The sequence below is a fragment of the Helianthus annuus genome, chromosome 15 (assembly GCF_002127325.2).
Source record: "Helianthus annuus cultivar XRQ/B chromosome 15, HanXRQr2.0-SUNRISE, whole genome shotgun sequence".
Taxonomy (NCBI): Eukaryota; Viridiplantae; Streptophyta; class Magnoliopsida; order Asterales; family Asteraceae; genus Helianthus; species Helianthus annuus.
In genome coordinates this window covers 75,346,703-75,366,913 of record NC_035447.2, presented here as the reverse complement: position 1 = coordinate 75,366,913, position 20,211 = coordinate 75,346,703, and the positions used below count along the sequence as shown (strand labels likewise).

General features: G+C 35.2%; 2 long non-coding RNA genes across 13 annotated transcripts; both read right to left on the bottom strand.

The window, feature by feature from the left end:
- Positions 1 to 1,369: 1,369 nt before the first annotated feature.
- On the bottom strand, positions 1,370 to 2,772 carry LOC110909770. Its single transcript, XR_002575607.2, has 3 exons — positions 2,619 to 2,772; positions 2,029 to 2,082; positions 1,370 to 1,600 (listed from the first exon to the last, which is right to left on the bottom strand). It is a non-coding gene; the product is annotated as an uncharacterized LOC110909770 (long non-coding RNA).
- An 8,982-nt stretch (positions 2,773 to 11,754) lies between these two features.
- LOC110911888 lies at positions 11,755 to 17,267 on the bottom strand. 12 transcript variants are annotated; one of them, XR_004881083.1, is made up of 11 exons: positions 16,963 to 17,258; positions 15,581 to 15,668; positions 15,200 to 15,478; positions 15,042 to 15,120; positions 14,539 to 14,691; positions 14,060 to 14,166; positions 12,871 to 12,938; positions 12,728 to 12,779; positions 12,458 to 12,572; positions 12,065 to 12,144; positions 11,755 to 11,974 (listed from the first exon to the last, which is right to left on the bottom strand). It is a non-coding gene; the product is annotated as an uncharacterized LOC110911888 (long non-coding RNA). The 12 variants fall into 12 exon arrangements; XR_004881085.1 differs by having other exon boundaries at positions 15,093 to 15,120; positions 16,963 to 17,257; XR_004881080.1 differs by having other exon boundaries at positions 14,539 to 15,120; positions 15,200 to 15,265; positions 15,400 to 15,478; positions 16,963 to 17,256.
- Positions 17,268 to 20,211: the final 2,944 nt, after the last annotated feature.

Here is a 20,211-nt window from a genome sequence, read left to right as displayed (position 1 = left end):
CACAATACAAGACTTTAAATTCATATCTCACAATTATTGAACTTGTAAAAAGCAATATACTATTTGGATGAAATAATGTATAGAGATGGTTGAATGATGCAAAACAATTATATTATACTGGTAAATTATGCATATAATTGTTCTTTTAAACTTTTTATGCATTTTATTTTTATTTTTTACTACTAAATATGAATTATGAATATAATAATAATGGAATTGTTTCATCATATAGAAAAAAAAAATACAAAGTTTTGTACCATGATGCTATGATATATATGTGGGCGCAAGAATATAAATTTACATATATAAAAAACAAATAAAAAGGTAGATTTTGATTAAATATGGAGAGAGAATAGAGAGAGTGAGTTAAATCTCATTTTAGTACCTGTGGTTTGGGCTATTTTATCAGTTTAGTTTAAAGGTTTCATTTTTCGCCTATGAGTCCAAAAAAGTTTCACTGTTGCCATTTTAGTCCACTGGGTTAACTTCATCCATTTTTTCTGTTAACGAGAAGGACAATTCGGTCATTTTGTATGTAATTTTGTTAATTAGAAGGGCAATTCGGCCATATAAAATGACCGAAGTACCCTTCTCGTTAATAGAAAAATGGATGAAGTTAGCCTAGTGGACTAAAATGCCAACGATAAAACCTTTTTGGACCCACAGACAAAAAATAAAACCTTTGGACTAAACTGTCAAAATGACTCAAACTACAGGGACTAAAATGACATTTAACTCAAAAAATATTGTAAAATAAGTGAACGGTGAGGGACAAGTATAGCATAGGTTGAGTATTAGAGGTGAGGGATGAAAGAGATATGGATCTGGTGTTGCGTATTAAGTGAAAAATGAGTTCAGAGGGATATAAGAGCATTCACATCTATTCCACCATATTTTTACCGTATATTACACTAAAAAACATTATATTTTTTCTCTCATTTTCAGTTAAAAATATTTATTTATACCTTTATTATTACCTTTTCTCTCACCTCTACTCACAACCACTTTCAAAATATATTAAAAAATTATAGGGGTGAACAGTGTCCCCTCAAATATACAGATGAACAGTAATATTTTCTCTCTCCTCCACTCACAACCACTTTTTTACTCTTTATATTATAGAAACTTCACTCACATATTTTGGTGGAATGAGATGTGAATGCTCTAACACCACCTAAGACGAATTTAACCTTTTTAATCAATATCCAATTCTTATAAAATTGAAACGTCCACATGTTCATACTCGAAGAATTACAACATGACACATAACTTTATCACCAAAATTTAAAATTTGGACATGACCCTTTCGTGTTTTGAATAATTTCCCTGTTTACGATTTATCAAAATACTTAAATAACGACACTTTCCGTAAGACATAAGAAAGACCATAACATTTTAAACCACCGTTCAAAACGTCAAGTTTAAGGTGCTTAAAATATTTACAACCAACGAGTTAAAGTTCGAAAACTTCAAACACAAACTAACTTTAACAAAAGCTTTTAACCATTAAAGATTCTACAAAAGTTGCGGAAGCGCATCAAGGATGATCAAGGTGTGTTCGTATCCGAGTGAGGCAATGACATTTATGCTTGAGTTTTACCTACAATCATTCAACAAAATACATTAGCGTAGTATACGTAGATCAACTATTCGTATTATTTAACTTGTTGATCTATTAATCACAATTTAATTCTTGTCGCATACATGGCTAGTTCATTCTGTCACAATCCGTTTTCACGGATCATCAAGATAACATACCAATCATTTTTATTTCAATTTTCCAATTCATTCTAGTCGGATAGACATAACTATTTCTCATTCACTTCCATTAACCCGTTTAGCACGGATTATTAAGAAAACTTCCACTTAATTCATTCTCATTCGAACCCGAACCGGCCCATTCACTACGGACCGATACGGATTCCTACTTTCGCATCCTCATTTGATACACTGGCTTTAATTTGATTACCAATTATGGAAGAAATAAATCACTATACTCATGACTAAACATGTAAGTAATGAACTTACCTCGATCTTGAGCCTTTGTTTGTGAACCGGAACTAGCTCCTTCTTCTTTCAATCCTACACGTAATCATTCTTATTTAGATCATAGCCCTTACATTCATAACAATACTTTCAAGTATTAATGCTAACTCATATAACAATTGACAATACATTAATTTCATCATACAAAACCACTCATTCATAATTCATTCAAGGCTACTTAGATTATCATTGAGGCATTTCCTCAAACACATAGCGTGCGTACAACTTATCAAGCCTTATGTACATGTATCCTATGCATAAATCCACTAGAATACAACATATTTCACATAATCAACCATTCTTGCTCAAATATTCATCCTACACAATATATCTATCAATATTCTATCAATCATACAATTATACCTGAAAATTTACTCAACTAATCAAATACATACTCATCATCTTACTAGAACAAGTGGGTTTTTCCCAAGTCTTTAGTAAATCAAATTCAAGCACAATACACCTTCTACATAGTGATTCTAACTCACATACAACTTAATTTCATACTGATTCACGGATTGGTATAAACCCTAGTTCATCAACATGCATCAAAATATGAAATTCTATCTTACCTTATGTTCAAAACACTTGGATTAGGGAATAATTAAGCACAAGCATTCGATTTATGACAAGAATCCTCCACAATCTTGCTGAATTTCGATGTTAATTGATGAGTTAGGGTTTCCCCCTTGTTCTTGCCTTCTGATCGCGATCCTCACTTCCCCAGAGATACTGGGTTTTTAATTTTTATTATGTTACTTTCTAAATGTTACACTATCAACCCTCAAGTTAGGTTTATTGACCCTTATAACCTTTTCCATATTTTATAAACTTTCTTTAGGTTTTAATAAAATAACCATAACTAATTATATAATACTTTTAAATGTTAAAGCATCCTATCTTATAAATTATGGGGTGTTACAAAAATACACATACATGTTTAAATGGAAGTTGTGTTGGTTCAGTTTTATATATAACGAGTTGACGTTATCCACGCGTTGCGGCGAGATGTTGATTATGAATGTTTATTATTACTATGTCAGATAGAAGCGAAAATTATTTGATTTTGTTCTCTAAGCAAGATCGTATTTGAAGACGATGCCATCTGTGGTTTAGATTAGAGTTGCGACTTTCATTCTAAATAGTCATGAATCATGTTAGTCGATTGCAAAAAAAAAAAAAAAAAACAAAAAAAAAAAAAAAACAAAAAACAAAAAAAGTGACGTACCATTTGAAGAAAGTGTTGGTGAATTAATTATCATATACATCATTTGTTATGCATGTCGGTTGTAAAAAATATAATAATAAGTGATGTACCGTTTAATGAAAGTGTTGGTAATTTAATTACTATATACATTCTTTCATTCTAAATATGTCGGTTGCAAAAAAAGTTATGCACCGTTTGAAGAAAGTATTGTTACATCATTTGTTGTGCATGTCAGTTGAAAAAAAATTTCTCAGCTTTTGATTAAATTGATGCATCAAAAAAGAAAAAAGAATGTGGTGTATTAAATTATGTATTTGATATACAATTGCAATGTAGTTATAATATTATAATGTATCATATTTAATTAAAATTTAGAGTAAATTACTTGGTGCACGATAATTTATATATATAGTCGCTCATTTCATAGAAAATTTTATTGCATTTTTGTGTGTGTGTGTGTGTATATATATATATGAAACGGGTGTGATATATTTAAAACTTATGACTTTTTGTGAAGGGTGTGATTAATATATTTAAAACGGGTCGTATTATTGGCACACCTTGGGGATTAAATCGACACCCTCAATACGCATCGTATAGGTCTATACGATGCGTATTGAGGTGGGTTCAAACTTCTATGCCTGCCAAAGGCTGCCATTGTCCCCTACCAAAAAGTAATACGCATCGTATAGGCCTATACGATGCGTATTGAGGGTGTCGATTTAATTTTTTAATTTTTGCAAGGTAGCTTCCTGTCACGCGGTAGCTTTCGGTCATGCGAACGAAGAAGTAACACTTTGGACATTTGTTGGTCTTCAAACATCTAGGAAAACATTATTTGAGAATACCCCTTAATTTATCGAAGCTGTCGAATGAGATCCTCCACTGTTGGGTTATCATCTTTCAACCCCATTTTCCCTAAATTTATCGATTATGTTTTTCAACAGGGATGTAATGCAATGATTCCTCTCAATTGAATAGACCGACACTTGTTTCATAGGACTCACTTGAATCGTCTCGGATGTAATAACAGTACGTTTAGCATCCATGCCTGCTTGAATTGTAGAAAGCAAATGGTAACAAAGATGAACATTGTATTTATCACGAAAGTACTGAACAACCGAGATAACAGCTCTGGTTTCATCAACAGTAATTGGAATTGATCTTGGAACAACATACTCTTGTTACCATCAATAATCTTGGAATTGATCTTGGAACAACATACTCTTGTTAACAGCGGTTCTCTAATTCCAGATCAATAAAGGTTGCGGTTTGCAGATTCAATCTTCATTGCTTCGTTAAAATTAACGAGGCGGTCTCTTTGTTTCGTCCACTAGAACTATTTATGTATGCATTCTTAGGGTTTTTATTATTTGATCAATGGAAGTTGAAATCGGCTTTGAAACCGGACGGAATCTACGAAGAAACTGTTCGATTTCACAGTTTGTTTGAGAACCTGATTCAGATACACAACGGTCTTTTTGCTTCGTCCACTAGAACTATTTGTGTATGCATTCTTTTGGTAGTGAACAACGCTGATGGTACTGAACAATAGCTCCGGTTTCATTTGCTTCGTCCACTAGAACTATTTGTGTATGCATTCTGTTGGTACTGAACAACAGAATCAGGTTCTCAAAACAAGGATCGTTCTAATAGATTAAAGAGAACTATTTCAGTTATTTCTGTTGATCCACAAATTACAACAAATTGTGTCTAATGCAAGGATCTTCGAATGCGGTGTGTACGTTAAATACCGTTCACCGCTTGTTTAGTTGCTTCTCCTGTTAAGTTTCTGAACCAACCGAAATCCACAAATTCAAACAGTTTCTCCGTAGCTAATTTCTCCACTCACCGTGAAATCGAACAGTTTCTTTGTAGATTCCGTCCGGTTTCAAAGCCGGTTGAGGATTACGAGTGATCTAGACTCGTTCAAGGCATGCAATGTTTCCTCTCAATTGAATAGACCGACACTTGCTTCATAGGACTCACTTGAATCGTCTCGGAAGTGGATTACGGTTGGTTCAGATCTCTTTGGGTATATTCGAAACCAACTAAAATACGTTGAAGTACTGAATCAACAGAAAATACTTGAATCATCTCGGAAGTACTGAACAACAGAAGGATGAGATATCGACGGTTAGCTCGAAGGAGTTTCTCTCAATCAGGTGTTCTATTAGACATCCCCTTTTATCATGTGTCATACGTTGCGAGATTCTTCGAGAATTAGGAAAGGAGAAAATACGGAACGACAAGGGTAGTATGAGTCTGAGTCCATTGTGGTTCGTGTCAGGTTTGTATTTCCCATAGCCACCGTTTCCGTAGACAAAACAAGGATCGTTCTAATAGATTAAAGAGAATAAACGAAGTACAAAATCACCTGCTTTCTGAATCTGAATCTAAATGTTAACTTTGACTTATAAACCCTTGAATCCCAACGCTTCTATGATGATATCAGCGTTGTTTATCACCCTGTGTGAGCATTGGCAGCCCGACCACTAGCAGAAGAACCCGACACGTCTTCTATGATGATTCAGAGGTCGGTCTCGGGTGGGCATAAGATCCGTGGGCCCAATACACGAGCTCACCCTTGTTATGGATGATTACTGGGAAGATTACAATTGTTTTGAGTTTTGTCAGATAATACTTCATTTGTCGAGAAACCATACTGTCAAGAAACTAACATCTTTTAATACTTCATTTGTCGAGAAACCACACTGTAAAGATCTTTACACAAACTCTTCTACATCTTTTAACCAATTGTCCATCACTTAAGACCTTGAAAGATTTGTTGAAATCGAATTTGTGTATCTGAATCAGGTTCTCTGCCTTAGATCGGTCATTCCTTGTGATACATGAACGTTTGATTTGAATTTTGAAAGTGACAAATTGATGGATAACGCAACAAAGAGACCGCCTTGTTAATTTTAGAGTATTTTTATCTTTTGTTGATGGATAACGCAAACAAGTTCTCCACTGTTTGTTATTCAGATCTCTATTCAGTCATCTTTCCAAACTGCAACACACGATAAGTTTAAACTTTATAGTGTGTGATTTGACCAGGAATACGTTAAAATACGTTACAATACGTTAAAATACGCTAAAATATGTTACAATACGTTAAAATACGCTAAAATACGTTACAATACTTTAAAATACGCTAAAATACGTTACAATACGTTAAAATACGCTAAAATACGCTAAAATACGCTAAAAAACGTAAAAATACCCTAAAATACGTTAAAATACGCTAAAATACGTCAAAAATACTATTAAATACGCAACAATATGTTAGAATACGTCAAAATATGCAAAAATATGTCAAAGTACGCAACTAACGATATTTCCACACACGTATACATATAATACGGCACTATGGAGTTCAAGTGGATTTCAAACAAAACTGTACATAATCATAAAATAAAATATTCGCACGCAACCGAACGGCACCGAAACTACTTATGTTGAAGGTATACGTAATAAAACGACAAAATATGCAAAAGTTCGGCAAAAAACGAGCCGTATACGCGTCGAACCGAGGGAAACACGATAACACTAAATTTGAAATAATGCCATATACGATCGTATAGGCCTATGTTGTATCGTATATCAGCTTAATACGAATCGTATAGGCCTATACGATTCGTATTAAACTTTGAATTTTCTCAAAAATACCCCTGAATTTATCAGAAAACCAGGGGTATTTCAGTAAAATCATCGACTAATACGCATCGTATAGGCCTATACGATGCGTATTGAACTATAAATTTCTCAAAAATGTTTTTTTTTTCAAATCAAGGGTTCCATCATTACAACCACTTGTTTTCAACAGAGATGTAATGCAATGATTCCTCTCAATTGAATAGACCGACACTTGCTTCATAGGACTCACTTGAGTCGTCTTGGATGTAATAACAGTATCAGGTTCTCAAAACAAGGATCGTTCTAATAGATTAAAGAACGCTGATATCTTGGAATTTGATCTTGGAAGTTTGAACCCACCTAAATACTCTTGTTACCATCAATAATCTTTGGAATTGATCTTGGAATAACATACTTTTGTTAACAAGGCGGTCTCTTTGCTTCGTCCACTAGAACTATTTGTGTATGCGTTTTTATTATTTGATCAATGGAAGTTGAAATCGGCTTTGTATTTAGCACACGAAAGTACTGAACAACAGAATCAGGTTCTCTTTACTTCGTCCACTAGAACTATTTGTGTGATGTGTGTAAAATGCAACATATAAATCACATCAATTAAGGCATAAAATTAACCCTTTTTAAGTACTAATGTTGGAAAAAGAGTGTTTTTGTCTTTCTTTTGTATTTTCAGGATGAAATGAGCTCAAAATCACAAAAGAAGCAAAAAGACAACTAATTCTAGCATAAATACAAGAAAAGGAATAAAAGTAGACTGCCCGGACCCTCGACGGCACCTCCCAAGGCAAAGAAGAGAAAACAGAAGACTGAACACGCCCCGTGTCCAGCGAACACGGGGCCGTGCCCAAGAAGCAGCAGAAAAGACAAACCAGTAGAAGCTTCCATTGCCCACCACGGGGCCGTGTCCAGCGGGCACGGGGGCGTGGTGAAAGTACAGCAGGCGCATTAATTGTAATTGCGAATTACAATTAATGAAGAGAGAGAATGTCAGACGGGCACGGGGGCGTGTCCAGCGGACACGGGGCCGTGCCCAGCCTTCTGTTCAGCCTATAAATAGGGGTGCTTGGTTTCATTCTATCTCATCCCTTGGCACACCACCTCTCTCACACTCCATCCACCACCCACCACCACCATAACACCATCATCCACCACCATCATCCATTGTCCATCGTAGAGTGTGTGAGTCGTCTCGGGATCCAAGATTGATCGTAAGAGTTCTTGACAATCAAGGCCATGTTTGCCTAAGTCTCTTACATCACTTGGTGAAGACAAGTGTTTAGTATAATACTTTTTATTTTTAATCTTTTGCACTTTTTATTTGGTTTTGTATTAATGACTTTAATAACTAGTTACTTATGTTGAAGGTGATCTTTCCTTATCGTTTGTCCGTGGTGTCTTGGCATTATTTTACTGTCTATATAAAATAAAAGATTTTCACCATTTATATCTCCACGGTCTATATGGAGGTATGTTGGCTACCTGGTCGGGGGTTAAGGGAACGGTTTGGTAAGGGTCTTGCCCTTGTTCAGCGTTTAGAGGTCCTGCTTGGGACCTGGGTCAAATTTAGTAGGATCTCCTTCAATGCCCATAGGTATTGGATGGCGGGGATCCAAACTCTTTGACCCCCTCATAAGTTAACTACTATTAATACTATAACCCGGCTATTTAGGACTGTATCCCTGCTGACTCAGACTACTTAGCCGAGGGTAACGTCACCGCCAAAAGCGGGGCCTACCACAATTTGCATTAATAACTTAATTCATTATCTTTCAATAATCCGACCCTTTAGGATTGTATCCTTGCTGACTCAAACTACTGGGTTGAGGGTAACGTCGCCTTCAAAAGAGGGGCCTACTACAATAACTAAGATAATCTCTTAAACAAGTGCAAAAGTGCGAAAATAATCAAAGGTTATACTAACACACGTGTCGGATCCAAGTGATTCATCTTGTCTATCTGTTTTTTATTTTATTTTATTTTTCAGCATTTAGTTAGTTTTTATTTTTCTTAGTTTAAAACATTTTTTCACTTTTTGATTTGATTAGACGTTGAGGATAAACCGGTATTAAAAGCTCTTGTGTCCTTGGACGACCTCGGTATCTTACCAACACTATACTACGTCCACGATGGGTGCACTTGCCCATATGTGTGTTTAGTGTTAGTAAATATCGTGTTTTATAAATTTAAAACTTGGCTAAAAGTGTAAAAAGGGGCTTAAATATTCATCTAAATTATATACACGCTAGCACGCATCATTGTGTATGCATTCTTTTGGTAGTTAACAACGCTAATTAGAAATAAATCTGTAAAATTAATCATATCGATTGCTATAACAGGAAGGATGTGACACACATAGATAGATAAGCTGTCACAGTTGTCAAGACTGTTTGTCGGGTTTCCAACGCTCACACAGGGTGATAAACAACGCTGATACGAACACATGTGTTTCGAAATAGGGTTTGTTCTTGGTTTAATGAAGTTACACGTAACATCCAGTTATATTCAGATTTAAACAATGCCTGCCTCAACTGAGATAACGGACATCCATCAAGCTCAAAAAGAAAACTTGTGTTTCCCATAGTCACAAAAGATTGCGGTTTGTGTTTAGCATAGAGATCTGAATAACAAACTTGGAGAACTTGTTTGTGTCGGGTTCTTCTGCTAGTTACTCGATCAACGGACTGATCGGTAACGTTACTCTACTTGTGCTCTGATTTAAGCGGCGTGCTCCGATTTCGGTTGCTTCATAGGACTCACTTGAATCGTCTCAGAAGTGGATTTCGGTTGGTTCAGATCTCTTTGGGTATATTCGAAACCAACTAAAATACGTTGAATTACTGAATCAACAGAAATAACTGAAATAACTTGAATCGTCTCGGAAGTACTGAACAACAGAAGGATGAGATATCAGCGGTTAGCTCGAAGAAGTTTCTCTCAATCAGGGATCTTCGAATGCGGTGTGAACGTTAAATACCGTTCACCGCTTTTTTAGTTGCTTCCTTTGTTAAGTTTCTGAACCAACCGAAATCCACAAATACAAACAGTTTCTCCGTCGCTAATTTCTCCACTCACCGTGAAATCGAACAGTTTCTTTGTAGATTCCAACAAAGTTAATATTCACTATGGTGGATGCAAGCATAAAGTTAGAAACCGGTGGTATTGAACCAACATTTCCTTCAAACATTCTAAACACTACAAGGATGTTGGGAATTAAACGCATGTACGTGACAAAACAAGGATCGTTCTAATAGATTAAAAGAGAATAAACCAAGTACTGAACAACAGAAGGATGAGATATCGACGGTTAGCTCGAAGAAGTTTCTCTCAATCAGGGATCTTCGAATGCGGTTGATGTGCAAAATATGGTCTTGTAAAAACTAAACCTAATCTAGACACCCTAGTTTTAAATTTATAAACTAAGACTCTCTAAATGCTAGACCACTGACAGGCAAGTGTACCTATCGTACGTAGTAAAGCCTAATGAAGTCCGAGTATCGAACCCACGAGACACTAGCGATGCTAAACTAGACTCTGACTCAACTAATACTTAACTGGTTTTAATTTGTATTTTGATTTTTTCCTAATTATACTAACGTGAGTAAACAAAAGAACAAAGAAAGCAAGCAAGGTGGTGAAGTGACGGGAAGCAGACAGTGATGAGAGAGAACTACCTAGGTATCGAATCCCTAAAATCATGCAATGCTAATTTGACAATGACAATGGTTAAATATCTTTTTCCCTCGATTAACCCCCCACTAGAGATGTATCAAACGAAAGATCAAGACTAAATGTGAAGTGCTAGAACGAACCGGCTCGAGCTATCGATACCAAATCCTACGAAAATAGAATCCTTTTGACCTCAGAGACAGTTATGTTAAGAGAAGATCCCAAAATCGCAAAGCAAACCCAACTTTGATAATTGAAATCCTAGGAAACCTTAATTACGATGCAATAAACGAGCCCGAGCTATCGGTCACCCAATCTACCCACCAATAATTAGCTAATAACCTAGCTCACCCTAATCGTCTTTCGAGTCACAAGATGAGGATGCAAGTTTTAATATAGTGATTTTAATTATTAGTCAACTTGGTCAATTTCTCAACACAATACCTAACCCGAAAATCCTAAGATCAACGAATTAAATTAAATCCTAAGTCTAGGGGGAATTTCTTCGTGCCTAAACCGCTGAATTTATTGACTAATAAAATAACCAAAACATACCAACATGCAATATCAAGATCAATCACAAGGCAAAGTTATGTAAATCACATCAAATTACCATAATCATGTCAAAATCGCATTATAATCATCAAGTTCATCTAAACCCAGGTAGCATGAAAGAATTAGCCAAGAATCATAGTCGCTAAAAAGAAACAAGTCTCAAATAATAAATAAAACATAGTATCAAATCTGAAAACACAAAGTCTTAACAAAATTGAATACTAATAAATATCAAACCCGGACTTGAATCTTGATGGCGGCTTGAACCCTCGAACCAAAAACCTTTACTACAAAAAAAATGCCATTTAGTGGCATGCAAAAGGTGCCACAAAAAACTAAAAAAGTGCCACCAAAGACCACTATAGAAATGAGCGGCACACAAAAAAAGTGTCACTAGAAACGGTGACGCTAAAGCCTTTTAGTGGCACCTTTTTTTGTCTGCCGCTACAAGCTCTTAACCTTTTAGTGGCACTTTTTTGTCTGCCACTAAACACCCTTACACTTTTAGTGGCACCTTTTTTTGCCACAAAAAATCACATTAAATTAAATGCCGCTAGCATATATTATATTTATTTACATTTCAATAAAAACAAAGTTGTAACATGTACGTAGAAATTGTAATACAATCATTTCAATTAAAAGTTCAATCATCTTTCAAACATTTCAAATGTTTCAAACAAATGCCTAATAAGTGTCAACCTAAGTCTAAATAACAAACATACAAAACAAATAACTAACAAACATAATCAAAATTGTATTGCCCTTATGAACCTCTTTCACAATCTTCATAGTTGTCCCAAGCACTTACTGCACCCACATCAGCCCCAATTCACTGTATATAACCTGAAATTTCACAATTCATGTTAAATCTATAAGATCTTGTAATCATTGTTATCAAAGATGTAAGAGCAGTAAATAATAGAAAAAACTCACTTCTTTTTACGTCATTTTAAGCCCTTCACCAAGCATTAGGTGGTTTTTTCAATGCCTCTAGTAAGCTGAATTTCCTTCACCTAACAAAAAGAGAGTTCATGATGAGAATGTTTACGCTTTATCCATGGTTTAAAAAACGATTGAGGTGTGCGCCTCAAGGCAAAACGCCCAAAAAACGAGTCTGAGATGCTTCAGGGGGGTTCTTTTTATAGGAGCTCCTCAAGGGATTGCATGGACAAGTTACAAGTAATATTAGTGTTTGAAAGCGGCTCTTATAGGGTCAAAAGGACCAGAAAATCTTTACACAATGCAATAAAAAAGAGAACAATACAAAGTGTCAAAGGTTTGGAATATGATCAAGGCACATGTTTTATGGAAATGAAGAAACGAAACCTTGGTAAAATAGTGTCGAAACATGGTCTTCTGGTTCAGTTATCCTCTTAAGGTGGGCCATAACTGGTTCGGTTCAACCGGTCTTCTGGTTGTTTAGGCTGGCTTCAGGCTTCGGCTGTTTTATAGGGAATGGAAAGGAAACAGGGTTAAGTTAACATAAGAGGCTCAGTTTTACTGCACACGCTTTCACAAACTTAACATTACATTAACCACCACTAAAGATAACTATTGGACGGCTCAAAACCTAAATAAAGAAGAAACCATCACTACCCGTCAGTAATTATAATCCCGCCTTCTAGAAGCAGGGATGTGCCTTGAACCCCTGCGACAATAAATTATGCAAATATCTGCATCAGTAAAAGATTATTATCAATTGATCTCTACTACATAAAAACCATAGTGTATACACGTACCCAACACTACCACCACGTCCATAAGAATAACTACCGTAAGCTCCGTAGACATCACCACCACTGCGCCCCTGAGAAATAAAAACGAACACAAAAAGAGACTGTTAGAGAGAAAGTACTAAGCAACCAGTTGACTAAAAACGTATGTGTTTCCTTTGTTAAGCTGGATTGCTTATCATGCCTTCATCAGTGCATCAGAATAAGAAAAGTTATAACAGTCTGCATCAGTGCATCATGCATGCATCAGTGCATGAGAATTGCAGCGCTCTGTCAGGTGCCAAAGTAGCTATAACATGTCGTAGTTACCTGTTAAAAACATAAAAAATATATGCACACAATGATTCTGCTATCGTCGTAAAGTTATTCAATCTCTTTACTCTATGAAACAAGAAAATACAATATCCTTTAACATCTAGCTTCAAGTGTGAAAGGGGTTCATTGATTTCCATTTAAAATTTGACAATGATCAATTTCATGGTTGCAACGTAATCATAACCATCTTCTACTACACAAAAACACTAGAATCTAATATTATGGCATCACTTTAAGATTGGAATAGTACTTTGATTTAATCCACCAAAACTCAAAATTGGAACTTTTGGGGACGGAAAAAGTACTGCACAAAATGCAATAATAACTATAAAAAAAACCCTACAACATCATCCAGCAAACATTTTTTATCAATACCAAAGCTCCAATTTCAATTAAGTAAATGATAATGAAGATTAACACAAAATTTCAATTAAAATAAATGATAATGAAGATTAACACAAAAGGGTAACTCCCATATTTACCAAATAAAAATGAAGATTCATCGGTGAATAAGTACAGGTTCGTCTAATTGTATCAAATTGATCTACACCAGCTAACCTAAGTCTAATTGTAGTTATCCCAATTACATGATCACCATCTCAAGTCTTTTCGACTTACTGAATGCCATCCTTATGTGAGCATCTGCTCCAACATCTACACCTTTTAGTCACATAATTTGGTGAATTCTTTACAACTTCGCCACTGGTCCAAAGTTAACCTATCAACCAAAACTCTCAACCCCTTGTACACTCTACTATTGTCTATAAACTAGATCTATTAGGAAAGGCATATGAAACCACTAATGGATGATTAAACTACATTAAAATAGTAAATAGGCTATGGTTCAACCGAATACAAAACATAACCAGACACTACTCACCTGATATCTTCTATGTTCGCCACTTTTTACTGTTTATTAAATGCAATTTTCAGCTTGTTTTTCGTTTTGGTAAACGCCACACACCATTTCTGCTGAGCTTCTTCTACCTGGAAAAGTAAATGTGTTGAATTAAGCCCGGATTGTTTCGAGCTTTTTACTAGCCAATCTCGAGTAGCTCAGCTCGTTTACACCCCTAGCTGTAATACAAGGTCCTCTTCACTAGACAAGCAACTGAACTTAGATGTTGGCAGCATATTTCCACACCAAATATCACAAAAAATGTCAAAATTGATATTTTGAACTGACTTTGTAAGCAAGAAATAACTCTTTACAGAAAATATAGTCTCAATTAAGCAAAACTAATTAGTTATACAAGTAAAGTCTAAAAGAGTGGGTCAAAAGGCTACTTACAATTTATAACATGCCCAAGTGTCAACTGAAAATACCAAGTTTTAGGAAAAAAGGAAAATAAAACTTACAAATTCAAGTGGATCACTCAGAAATCAGGAGACGACCAACAAAGGTAGGCCGACGTGTGACAACTGTAGGTCGCGGTGTGATGGCATTGCTTTCACACATAATGATGCAATGGAGGAGCCAGAGAATGGAACAAAGGCATCAGCTGTTGTTTGCTGTGAAATTAACCAAATGACTCAAAAGTCTATAAAAAAACAAGAAAACATTTGTAGAATTCCTGGACCCAAATGCCATTGTTTAAGTACATAGACAGTCAGTGGCGGAGCTTGACCAAAAGTTCCGACGGGGGAAAAGTCATGGGACCCAATTTATATATTGTATAAATATTTAGGCAACATAATTAGGGGGACAATCCTATATAATTTTAAAATTTTCGGACAAAAAATCGAATATTTTACACTTCTAACCAAAACACTGGGGGGCAACCCCACCTTCCACTAAGCTACACCCTTGTAGACAGTAACAATACATGGGGACTTTCCATAAAATATGGACCAACACTCACTTTGTATGAGCACTTAGTGGGGATTTGTCCCATACAAATGCATCCACTCACCTCGTTTAACTTCACATATATGTAGAACCTAGAAATAAAGTAACAAATTAATAAACTAAAATGTCAAGTAGATTGTATGTTTTCAAAAAAAAAACACGATTGTTTACCTTTGAAATGAAAGTTGCATCCAAGGCCATAAGCTCAAGAAAAAAATAATGCAATCAAATCTGTTTCTAGGTATGAATAATGTGGTTTGGTTACCAAACCATAAGAACTTCAAATACTAAATATAGTTAATGATCACTAAATTAAATTAATTTCTAAACGTCAAACAATAGAGCCTAGCTATAAAGAAAGGGATATGTACCTTTCATTGACTGAAAGTTCATTTATAGGCCATAGCATCTCACATCCATGAACTGCCCTTCATATACAACTTTAGAGAGCTGCATAATTAAATTATAAAATTGTCTCAGGTAACAAAATTAGCAGAATTCAATCCTGATTCTGAATCAAACAGGAAGGTGATTGCCAGAGTAAAGGAAAACCTAATATTCTCTTGTCTTGGCATTAACAGTTTGGCGCATCACAGATTTGGGCATTGTTGCACAAAACAAACTAATCCATAACTTAAGCCTGTTGTAATATAAAATAATCTTTTAATGTCGATGATCAGAATCTCTAAAGAAGAAAAGAACGAAGATGGGCATAACAGAATGCATGATATGATGAAAGTTAATTACATATGTTGACTCAACAATGGTGCAATTGAGTTCATACACATCACATAAAACCTTTTTTAATACCAAGACATATACTCCAGGGATTAAATAAATAATTTTAAAACCAACATATCCAAATTAACACAATAATTCAAGCAAACTAATAGAATAAACAAGAAAAGTGAACAGATTAGCAAATTACAAAGAAGGAAACTTCAATCAAATCAGGACATAAACTTTACCTTCAACGATCGACTATTCTAAAGTAGGTTTTTTTACTTTTAAAAATCAGAAGCTTGGTCTGTTTGGATATCCGCAGATCCAAGTCCAAGACGATGAACAGAGACCACCAATAATGAACTGGCAATTTCTGAGAGACTAAGTGGGTGTTTGGCATTCCTTCTCAAAACTAACTTATTAACTTATATAAGTCAAAAGTGAGAAGTTAGAAATTCTAACTTCTCAAAAATGACTTCTCAAGGCATAAAATCCTTCAACATAAGCTAACCCAAACACTCAACAAATAACTTATTAACTTTTATAAGTCAATAAGTCATAAGTTGCTCCAAAATAAGCTAACCCAAACACCCCCTAAGACTAGGAACACATTTGAGGGAAGATAATTTATGTGGGAAACTAATTTTCAGTTTTAAACTTGTCTAAACATAATATGATTGTCACTCTTTTATACTTGTCTAAACATAACATGAACATCAAGATTCCCGTCAAGTGTAAATCGGCTAGCCCTTCAAAATTTAGCAAACCTATATTTATTGTCTACATCTTAATTAAACCAAGCATAAATTGCATATATCCCTCTAATTAAGAATCCAAAAACCGATCATTAAAGCAAACATGTAATATCAGTTCAGGGGTCGCTCAACATCTTGGGGGCCTAAAGCGAAGTCTTAAATTGGGGCCTTCTCGGTAATTCATTGGTATAAATCCTAAATTCATCAGTAAAGATCAAAGGAAATACTTATGAAATTTGGTATGCGCAAGTATATATAATAACCCTTGATCGGGTGTAATATAATCCCTAGCACAAAAATATACTTTTAGTAATATTCAGCAATGGATAGTAATTTCACACTTTGTTCCTAATGATATTAGCAAACATAAACCGATGGACAAATCATGGCAACGTGATTTTGAAAAATTAAACAGATTCTTATAAAATAAGAAACTCAAAATTTAACATGTCGTACCTACTGATGATAATTTTTGAAGAGAAACACCAAACGGGGAACTAGGGTTAGGGCTTTCTTATGAGATAAGAAACCCAATAGTGTACATATCGTACCTCAAGAGTAGGACCTAGAAAAAACACAAGCGAAACACCTGTAGTTTTGAAGAACGATTGAAAGCAAACTTGGACACCACAGCGAATGAGAGAGACGAGGGGGAGAGGAAAACTGGCAAGTGAGAGGGAAACTTCTTTTTTTCTGAGAGAAATTTTGTTGGAGGGGAAAAAATAAATAATAATGTAAATTTTGTTGGAGGGAAAAACAGAAATTAATTTAAATTTTAGGAAAAGTTTGGAGGTAAAAATGGTGAAATTTTTTAGGAGGGAAATGTTAAAGTGAAAGTGAAATTGTGAATCAGTGACATATATATAACCTAAATGTCATTAAAATGTGTAAAGAATAAAGATGGCACATGAAAAGTGCCACTAAAACCTAAATTAGTGGCATTAAAACTAAATGCCACTAAAAGATTGTGTCAATCAAATATAATATACATAAAGTGCCATTAAAAACCTACAATAATGGCATAAAAGTTAAATACCACTAAAAATGTGTGCCACTAAGTGGCATTTTTTTGTAGTGTTTTTGTCTAGATCGCCCCTTCTGTCGTATATACTGCCGTCCTTTATAATTGCCTTCTGTGCCTCTCTTCGAACCCAGCCGCCACAAAATATTACTTCTTTTTTCGTGCCTTCCTTCACGTCCACTTGCTCTGTATATATGAAGTTCTTGTAGGGTTTTTTTATTATTTATCTCCTTGCCATCTAAGAAAATCCAGTGGGTTCCTCCTCACTTCATGACTTCCTTTAGAGCCCATAAAAACTTTTTGCAATGTGTGATCATATGACCGGCCCAAGCATCGTACACATCCAACTAAATTTCATTCTCTTAAAAGGAAAAAATAGCGCCAATTTTTCTTAGGTCCCTGGCATCCCACTCTGCCCGACTGGCTGGTTATTTCCATATTACTCGTTTTTGCTCCATTTGTACCAGGACCTAGCAAAACAAAAAAAAAATATAAAATAACACTAAAACTAAATAAAAACTATACAAAAATAATACACTTTACACGGGGAAATATGTGTATTTTACCACACATCAAATATCCCCACACTTAACCTTTTGCTTGTCCCTAAGCAAAATCCTAAGCGACATGTCCAACTTAAACACTTAACAATAACACAGGTCTCGAACAAATTATAACGCGAACTACGAATCATCAAACACAGCGGTTTCGCAAGACTTACAACGTTCAAAAGGTTGACGAATCATAATATTTAAATGAAAACGGGCCTACCTAATCAAGTTTTTCTTACCTTCAAGCAATCAATTATGCACTGTCAATACCCTTCACAATATCACAATATATAAGCTTGTACGCCAATCAGATTTCCACCTATTTGTTAAAACTCGACATGGATCAAGAGGGCTTTAATGGGTAGGTATGGGCTAAAGGTAGGTTTTTTTTTTTTTTTTTTTTGGGAATAAGTGGCTAAACACATAATCACACGATAAACCGGATAAGCACGAAACAAAAACACTAACATATTGGTCATTTTGACCTACAATTTTATTCTATTTTTTTTCTTTTTCCTTTTTCTTTTTTTTTCTCTTTTTTTTTTGTTTCATATTTTTTTTCCTTTTTTTTTTTTCCATTTTCAAGATAAAGATAACAATACAAAATATGATCCGGCTATCAAATCAACAATGGGTAACAAACGAATGGCTAGGCTCAAAGTGGTGTATCTAAGGGTAGTGGTGAAACGGGTCAAACACAAAGGTAACACAAACAAGGTGATCCTAATGCCTCTATCATATCCATGCTAAACCCTAACCGAAGGTCTCAAACTGTATCAAAACACACAAGTTCTAAAGTAATGCAACAAAGTCGGTAAACACACATGAAACGAAAGTAATGAACATATAAATATGAACATATAAAGGCTCAAATCTCACTATCATGTGGTAAATAAGGGCTACCGATATCAACAATGCACAACCAATTAACTCTCCGGCTCCATCCACTGTCCTAGGCATCCCAGAACCTTTTACTCCCAAAAATCGATTCAGTCAACCTACTATCCCGCAACTTAAAGAAACAAGTGCTCTCCGACTCGCAGATTCGACAATTAAACCGTTTTTGACCGACGTTTTGAAAAGGTTCTTGTTTTCTACGTGTTAAAGACCGGGACTCACAAAACCAACTCTTTTTTTTCTTTTTCAAATTTTTAATTTTTTTTTCTTTTTTTCTCTTTTTTTTTTTGACTCAATTCTACCTAAAAAGACGTAGTCTCCCATCCCCACACTTAAAATTTACATTGTCCCCAATGTAGGATGAAAGACAACTAAAAATAAATAAGAAATAAAACCTAAAATAATATACAAAAGATAACGAATTGGAAAGGACTTAGCTGGTTAGGATAAAAATCAGTGTCAGCTGCGCGCGTCTTCAATCCGAACTCGTACACGATCCAGCTCGATCGTATAGCATTCCATTCGCGACCGGCTTTGACTCTGACTGGTACACTTGGAAAATGCTTGATATCTGTTTAACAGCTCCGAAATCACCCGAATGGAGATTGAGTACGGATGGTACACATTCAAACCTGCATAAACAAAAACAAGAAAAACCAAAGCAGTACCGACACTAAAAAAACGACTCAAAACTACTAAATTAGACTCATGGTACAAAATAAACGACTCAAAATACAAACTCTACAAACTACCGAAAATATACAAAATATATAAATTTAACAAACTCTACAAAACCTCCTCACACTTGAATTTAATCGGGAGGTTTCTCCTTTATCTGAACCCGGTCTAACCCATTTAATTCCACCCGGTCCTCATAAACATTTAGAAATTTTTTAGTGGAATAATAAAATATTTTAAAAAATCTTAACGGGTCAGACCACCGAAACTTAAATTTACCTGGACCAAACCTGATACGATGCATGTAATGAGGAAGATGGTTGTCTTTGCACTTCAGTTTCTCCCTTTGCTTCTGTTTACACCATCTCTGAATCCTCGAACTATGTTGATCCAAGCATTTTTGTGCCTTCTCCCGTGATTTTAAATATGTTGGCGATCCAACTTCTAGCTTTTCCACGGTCCGGCTATCAAACTCCTCAGCCACTTTCACTTCTTCTTTGTTTGGTATATATTTGATCTCCATGGTCGGCGTCTCTACAAGTAATGTCTCTAGATAGG